Source organism: Hemicordylus capensis, chromosome 5 (assembly GCF_027244095.1).
Source record: "Hemicordylus capensis ecotype Gifberg chromosome 5, rHemCap1.1.pri, whole genome shotgun sequence".
In the NCBI taxonomy this organism is placed as follows: Eukaryota; Metazoa; Chordata; class Lepidosauria; order Squamata; family Cordylidae; genus Hemicordylus; species Hemicordylus capensis.
The window spans coordinates 107,596,798-107,605,461 of record NC_069661.1 but is presented as its reverse complement, the minus strand read 5'-3'; the positions used below and the strand labels follow the sequence as shown (position 1 = coordinate 107,605,461).

The following is an 8,664-nucleotide window of genomic DNA, read 5'->3' as shown; positions in this document are numbered from 1 at the left end:
TGTGGCAAGTGAGGAATATTCACCTACTAAATTTCCAACCATTACAAGTCACAGAGGTCTTACTAAATAAAGATATTCCTTTATTTATTTTGATTTATGCAGTTATATATTGCTTTGATTTGTGTCTCTAGGCAGTTACAACCATATTGTAATTAAGTCTCGCCTTTTACTGCACACAGCAAGAGATATGAAAGTGTGTGTGGGGTGTGTGTGTGTGTGTGTGGACTCCTTGTAAAACAATTAAAATGAGAACTGACTCCTTTGGTAGAGGCAACTTTTCTGTCTGTTTGAAACATCCAATAGGTGAAGCCACCAAAAGCATCACTTTTTGTATTTTTAGTTGTATTTAAATCTCTTCTAATGAAACTAGTGAATCCTGTTCTTGTTTAGATGTTACACACACACACTCACACACACACACACACACACATTTTTAATCCTAATAAAACTCAATTTCCTATGCAAATACAATATTACAAAGACTATTACAAAGAAAATCACTCTTCACATATATCAGCCAGATATATTGAAACACACTGTAACCTGGGAAGCACAAAAGGTTAAGTTAGGCACAGACATTGGTTGCTTTAGCTGCAACTCCCATGATGCTATCAAGTGCTGTACTTTTGGAAAGACATACAAAAAGTCAATTTTATTCAGAAAAAAATTGATGCTGTCTGTGAAGGACTGAACTAAAACTTTATTTTGTTGTAAAGTGGTTGCATGTGTTAATTTTCTGACTGAGCTTGGTTGTGCAGAGGTCAGGGTGGTTGTTTTCTGTTTGCAAAAAGGTTAAAGGTTCAAACTAAGTTTGTATGATCAGATCAGATGTTTTGTCTGGGGAATTATTATGTCCAGGTCAAAAGTTTAATTCAAGCAGAAGGTCAAAAGTTCAGTTGGAAGTTGTTGCTGGCCTAAAACAAAAGTTTACTTCAAAGGGAGAGGTAAAAAGTTTAATTTGGAGAGTTGCTGAGGCCCAGTCCAAAAGGTTAAAGGTTAAACAAAGTGCACCCTCCTGATTGGCTCTTGAAGAGGAGGTGGGAAGAGCTGTAGGGATAAAAAGAACCGAGGTTAACACAGAAGGATCAACACAGACAGCAGCAGAAACAAGACAACCTACAAAATCAGAAGCACACAAGACAAAACAGGAAGATGATGACGATGACAAGATGTGGTTGGACATGAAGAGACAGAACTGACAAAGGAAGAGAAATGGAGAAGGAATGACTAAGGGAGATGGTGAGATTGACTATTAGGGTTTGGACTAGGATAGATGGATGTGCTTATCCCATTTTTATTTTATCTTCCTGTTATGGTTATTGTTCTCTATACAGAAATATTTCAAAAGCTGATTGTTAAAATTTATTTCCTTTATTTCCTCAATTAAAATCAGATCTTTAATTCAGATCTTGTGGTCTTTCTGTGTTGAATTCCCCACCCCACGCGAATGTGCCACACCATACCAGCTAAGCTGGGTATGAGACAGAGGTATGTTGGGCAGTAGATTTCTACTAAGTGGCAGGGGTAATACCTCACACCCTATCTCACAGAAAGCAAAAGAAGTATAACCTGTGTATTAGATACTTAAAAATACAGTATTCGAGATATATTTAAAGTGGTGGTTCTAATGATCAATAAAAAGTCTTATTGAATCTATGTAGAGCTTAGTGTGAGTGTGTGCATATGCACTCATGAGCTTGTATTTTAAATGGTAAGATTATTTATTGGAAAAACATAATAATATAGCATTTACAAAACAATAACAATGAGCATCTCCTTTAAAGACCTGCAGAAAAGACATTGCTGAAGCACACTGAGCCCTTAAGAAGATTATGCATGAAATATATAATTTACATTTCGAATCACAACAGGTAGAATAGTCTCAGCAAATATGAGTTACATTGTAAGTCTTTTTTGGCAACTTTGATATGCACATTGAAGAAGACTTTCAGAAAACAAAACATCAGAAAACAATGCGATGGCCCTAGATCAGCTGGATGTGTGAGCAAAGCAGCTGGAGCAGCCACATCAAGCCTTTTAAGTAACTGGCAATCATGCTGATCAGCTCTTTGACAGGTAGAAAGGGGAGGAAATATAGCCCTTGCCCCCTAAACAGCTGATGAGTGCAGTGCCCTATTTTCTAAGAAGGCTATGTGCACATAGCCTGAACACATGAGCCAACTGGATCAGGGAAGGAACAGCAAAGCCTGCTTCTGCATGCATCTACCCCAACACTAGACTGTGGAACTAAACTCTACCATACTGACAGCCACATGCCTTTGATGAGAAAGAAACTGTTCTGAGAAACCAGACAGTAATCATTACCCTTTATGGGAGGGGGGTGTATATTAAGCCACAAGTGATTAATGCAGGAATTTCTTCAGAACTACTAACCTTTGCAGACTTGTGTTTGAGGCAGAGATAAGATGAAATCGTTGGAATCCTGGATGAGTTTCCTTTCCTCAGTCTAAACTATCATAAGGACTGATACTGGGTCTGATACAGGGGTTAGGAGATCTGTGTGCAAGTTCCCTTCCCCAAAGCATCATCTTGATTGATTTTAGGTGGGTGTTTAGATACTTTACAGGGACACTGCAGAGAATAAGTATCCCTAACTCATATTCATGCTCCCCAACACCACATCCATGCAGTCTTGCCCCATACCTAACCTTCTGCTGTTGGTACTCCTCTAAAACTTGTCATAACTCTGTGGAGCTAAATCTGCACAATCCCTTTAAATCATCCTTCCTAGTCACTATGTCACCATTGCATGGCCTATCAGATTTGACTATGTGCCAGGGGCGTAGCAAGGTTGGAGTGGGCCCAGAGATGAGATTTTAAAATGCCCCCCCCCAAAGTCCAGGGCCTCCGCATACCCCAGGTCCCCAAGGATTTAAGTCTGATATTTCAAAATAAGTATGCTGCCTGGAAATACATTTCACTGAATACACACACACACATCACAATATATAGTGATATTCATTGAGTACTATACATCTGTGCTACTTTTAATGCCTAGAACACACTAGAAAGACAAATTATTAAAATGGCCCCCTCGCTGCAGATTAGCAAAGGAGACTTTCAACCATGCAGGGTGAACCTATGTTTGTTTTCTCAGAATTCTGAACAAATTCAGTCAAGTTTGATTCCAGGAGGTTTTTCACATGGGGCTTTTAAAGCCCTTTAACACACCTCTCCTCTGGAATGGAGATGCTGCATTCACATGTTGGCCAGATTTACCCTGAAGTCCCTGCGAGTTATTGGGGAGCAGTTCACACACAAGAAAAATAAAATAAAAGCACCACACATGCTTCACAGTTCTCACTCAGACCTTCTGGGCTGCAAAACAACTTGAACATAAGTGTATTTATAAATGAATGAATGAATGAATAAAATAAATATAATACTGTTTGTTCCAATAGTTTTTGTAATTTTCTGCCATGAAACAAGCCACTTATAGGACTTTTTAGATAGTTATTTTTAAAGCCAGCAAATTTTCCAAGCTGTTTTAAAATAAATATTCAGAGACTTCTCAGTCCCAACCCCCATATCAAAGCCCTATGGCAGGCAGATGCCTATATATCCGGGGGGGGGAGGTAACCACAAAAAGGAGTTCACACTCTACCTGGCAAATGCTGGGCTAGGTTGGGCAGGGCAGCAAGGAGTCTTCTGCTGCAGAGAACAGTGGTGGCCACTCTGGCTACTTCTTCCTTCCTGGCTTGCTTGGGCCCTACTCGAGTTCAGGCTTCACAGAGGCCTACACGGAGGCCTCCGTGGAAGCCCCGCCCACCTGCCGATCAGCTGAGAAGCGGGAGAAAAGGAGCTCTTTGCACCTTGTCTGCTGCTTCCATTGCGGGCCAGGAGAACAAGCAGGAGAGACGGCGAACAGGGCAAGTGGCTGAGGGGCCTTGGGGCTGGGCAGGGGGCAATGGGGAGTCACGTGAGGTGCCTCTGGGGGGCCCCTCCAGGCAGTGGGTCCCTAGACAACTGTCTCCCCTTGCCATCCCCTTGCCATCGTTGTTATGCGTGTGCTATGTGCCTTGTCACTGGGTAAATGAAACTATTCCAAAGTGAGGGCAATGCTTCTCTCATTTTTGCTCACTCTGAAACTGAATTAACTTCATTTGCCCTCAGTGATCTTGTCACAAAGTCAAATTTGATTAACACAACTATTATTTATTAAGGGGGGTAGTTTAAACAATGGCATCAAAGCAGGAGCCTGGGGCTGCAAACACCAGTGCAAAAATATGAAGCAGGAAAACTTTTGGGAATTTTGCTCACCTTTCACACCAAAAAGTTTAACACAACAACCATGAGCTGAGGCCTCACCAAATACATATCAGAACTCCACCATGCATCAGACATAATGAACAATTATTTGGGGGGTGGCAATAAAAAGACTGTGTATAGCTGATTCTTCATCTGTTTTAAATGAGATAAATGTTGGGATTTTACCAGGCAAGATCAGATGGAGAGGATCTATTTCCCTCATGGTCCAAATAAATTCATTCCTAATCTAGCCATAATTGATATTCAATGGGTAAAATTTTGCACTAATGCTTATTTAAAGAGGCCATCTTTTAATGAAGGCATTTTTAGTAATCTTTGAATTAAAAGACTAAATGAAACAAAGAATGGATGCTGCATGTTTTTCATGCATCTCCAGCTAGCTGTGCTCTGCTTTTAAAAGGTTAGAATGAAAAGGAGCCAAATTCATCCTCAAATCTCTGACTGACTTTGCAGAATGGGGGTGCATCATAATGAACAGTTTGCAGTACATTTTTTGGTCTTATTATATTATCTACCTTCAGGTAGAAAGCTGTTGCTCTCGGTAAAAATCAACATTTAGATATAATCCTAGGAAGCTGACTTATAGTGTCAGACCTTAGTTCTCATCTAGGTCAGCAGTGGATGGGTTTGGATGATGCTGTACCTGCCCACGCTATTAGGAAGGGGACACACCAAGTATGTCTACCAGGATGTCCTTTGTGGATGTCCCAATGCCATTCTAGCATGCCCCTTTACTGAGTGGGGGACCTGTTCATCCGAATGCCCCTACATGCACTCCAAATATTTAAGCATTATTTTTATTATTTATCAAGAATATTTATATGCCATTTTCAACAAAAAGCTGTCAAAACCATTGGTGGAGAAAATAATAATAATAATAATAATAAGATGGTTCCCCGTCCCCAGGGCTCACAATTTAGAAGGAAACACAAGGCAAACACTCTCAAAGCCACTGGCTGCAGTTCTGAAGTTGCATAGTAGGGATGTGCAAAATTTTTTGGATATAAAACATTTTGTACCCAAAATGGGCCATTTCAGCAGCTTTGTAGCCAAAATGAAATGCCCGATTGCAACAAAACTAAACGTCCCTGTTTCAGGTACAAAACGGTTTGTTGTTTCACACCTCAAATTTGTGGTGATCTCTGAGTCAGTCTCCATTGTGTCTTTGACGTCTATTTGAAATTCCTACCCTTCCAGCCTTCTGATCGGTGACCTAAAGCATGGGCTGACCTGCTGATGATTTCCTCCTTGTTCCCCATTGGCTCTTTTGCCTCTTGCCACTCTTTACTGACCCCACATTGGCCAGGGGAAGGGTTGAAGAAGGGGCAAGGGGGGGAGTTCAAGGAGGGGTTTTCAATTAATTTAACCAGTTAGTCGCCATTCTGCCTTTCTGCCTCATTGAACAGGAATGTGCGAACCAGTTTGGGGGTTTGATGGTTTGGGGTCAAACCGAACCCCTCCTTGGTTCAGTCCGGACCCGGACTGGAAACACGCCCCCTCTGGAAGTTCAGGTGGTTAGTGAGCTTTAAAATCTTTTTTTTTTAAATCAGATTTTTTTTAACCTTTTACTTGCCTCAGGGGAGTTCCTGGAGGCAGGCAGGCGGGTGGGGGGTATCTCTGTAGAGGTTCCTCCTCCCCCCGCTGGCCTTCTAAATCACCCCTTCACACGGTTCAGGCACTCTTTGGCTGGTTTTCAGCCTTCACCTGGCAGCCCAGTGGCCATGTTGGGGGCTGGGTGCCTGCGCACATGGCCTCTGTGTGGCCTGGGCTGTGGTTCCGCACATAGCATCTGCATGGTTCCGTCCATGTCTCTATATTGAAGAGAGAGAAAGAGATAACTAGTTTGCATTGCATGCCTCAAGTTGCAATGATGACATGCCATTGCCTATGCCTGCCTTGTTGCCAGCCTGAGCCCAGCCTGCTATGGCTACTGCATGCCAGCCTGGGGATGGATTTATCTGCTGCATTGTTTTTTTATTCCAGAAGAAATTTGTTCATCCCCTTGAGAGAATCACTGCCTGCCTGTGCCTGCTGTGTCTGTCTGTGCCAGCCACCAGCCCCAGCGGCCACTGGCCAGCCACTCCCACCCCCCGCCCAGATTTTCAAGGCCTTTGCCTCAGCCCCTCCCCCGCCAAACCTTAAGACTGAGAAGACTGAAGAAGAGTAGACTCAGAGAACAGACCACAGAAGTGGACAACTGGACACACAATGTAAGTCAAGCCCTAGACTGAGTGAGTGTACCCCCATTTATACACACGCACGCACACACACACGCACACCTCACTCTGGAATTCTGTATTATTGGAGTTTTTGTTTTGTTTGGAGGGAGGTTTTGGGTTGCAATTGAATTTTTAAAAGTCGTGAGTTGTTTATGCAACATATTCAAATCCTTGAATGGTTTGCTTTGTTGTGCCTGTATTTGGGGGACCTCATGGATGGGCACAGGCAGACTCTCTCTTTCTCTATGTGTGTGGACCTCTTTGCAATGAGGACTGGGTCATATTGTGTGTGATTTCTAGCAGCAGCAGCATTTTTATTCAAACTAGATTGCTTGCATTTACTCAATAGGTTGTGCTGCTGGTGCCACAGGCATCTGTTGCAGAAATGTAAAAGAAATGCACCGAAAAATTGTGTGCCATTGTTTATTTATTTATATATTTATTCATTCAATTTTTATACTGCCCTTCCGATATGGCTCAGGGCGGTTTACAATTAAAAAAAAGAAAGCATTAGAACCAATAACAATTAAAACAGAAATATAAATATGAACACCAATTAAAAACATCTTAAAAAACAATTAAACTATCAGAACAATTAAAACCCTGAAAACCAGGTTAACATTAAAACAATTAAAACTAATTAAAAACCCTGAAAGGCCAGGCCAAACAGATGGGTTTTAAGGTCTCTCTTGAAGGTCAGTAAAGAATTAAGATTGCGAATTTCTGCTGGGAGTGCATTCCACAGCCCAGGAGCAGCTACAGAGAAGGCCCGCCTCTGAGTCGCCACCAAACGAAGCAGTGGTAACTGGAGACGGACCTCCCCAGATGACCTTAACGTGCAGTGGGGCTCATGTAAAAGAAGGCGCCCTCTAAGATATCTCGGACCCATGCCATTCAGGGCTTTAAAGGTAATAACCAGCACTTTGTATTTTGCCCAGAAACATATAGGCAGCCAATGTAACCGTTTCAAAACAGGCATCATATGTTCTCTCCAGGTTGCCCCAGAGACCAATCTGGCTGTCGTATTCTGAACTAACTGAAGTTTCCGGACTATGTATAAAGGCAGCCCCACGTAGAGCGCATTGCAATAGTCAAGCCGGGAGGTTACCAGCTGATACACCACTGTTTTGAGGTTGTCTTCTTCAAGGAATGGATGCAGCTGTCGAATCAGCCGAAGCTGATAGAAAGCACTCCTGGCCATGGCCTCCACCTGAGATACCAGGGTGAGGCCTGGGTCCAGGAGTACTCCCAAGATGTGCACCTGCTCCTTCTGGGAGAGTGTAACCCCATCCAGCACAGGAAGATCTAACTCATCCCTCAGATTCTGAGCCCCCACAATGAGCACCTCCATCTTGCTTGGATTCAGCTTCAATTTGTTCTCCCTCATCCAGCCCATTACTGCCTGTAGGCAGGCATTTAGAGAATGAGTGCCATTTCCTGAAGATGAAAAGGAGAAGTAGATTTGGGTGTCATCAGCATACTGATAACACCCAGCACCAAACCTCCTGATGACCTCACCCAGCGGTTTCATGTAGATGTTAAAAAGCACTGGTGACAGAATGGAGCCCTGAGGGACTCCATATAACAGCTCCTGCTTTGAGGAGCAACTGTCACCAAGCTCCACCATCTGGAATCTACCCTAGAGATAGGAACGGAACCACTACGAGGCAGTGCCCCCTATCCCCAACTCCCCCAGGCAATCCAGAAGGATACCATGGCCAAGGGTATCAAATACTGCTGAGAGATCCAGAAGAACCAGCAGAGTCATACTCCCTCTGTTGATTCCCCAGTAAAGGTCATCCATCAGGCTGACCAAGGCTGTCTCTAAAACCAGTTTGAAATGGGTCTAGATAATCAGTTTCTCCCAAGACTGCCTGGAGCTGGTCGGCCACCACCCTCTCAATCACCTTGCCCAACCAAGGGAGATTGGAGATTGGCCTATAACTGTCCATCGCTAAGGGGTCCAAGGAAGGCTTCTTTAAGAGTGGTCTAACCATTGCCTCCTTCAGGCAGGGGGGCACCCTGCCCTCCCTCAGCGATGCATTTATGATATTAACTTGGCCACCTCTAACAATCTCCCTGCTAGATAAAAGCAGCCAACTCGGGCAAGGATCCAGAGAACAGGTGGTAGGCCGCACCACCCCAAGCAGCTTGT

General features: G+C 43.3%; 1 long non-coding RNA gene across 1 annotated transcript; it reads right to left on the bottom strand.

Moving 5' to 3' along the window:
* Positions 1-680: 680 nt before the first annotated feature.
* LOC128328580 (uncharacterized) lies at positions 681-3,739 on the bottom strand. The gene is made up of 2 exons (XR_008309310.1): positions 3,626-3,739; positions 681-1,047 (listed from the first exon to the last, which is right to left on the bottom strand). It is a non-coding gene; the product is annotated as an uncharacterized LOC128328580 (long non-coding RNA).
* Between the last annotated feature and the right edge of the window lie 4,925 nt (positions 3,740-8,664).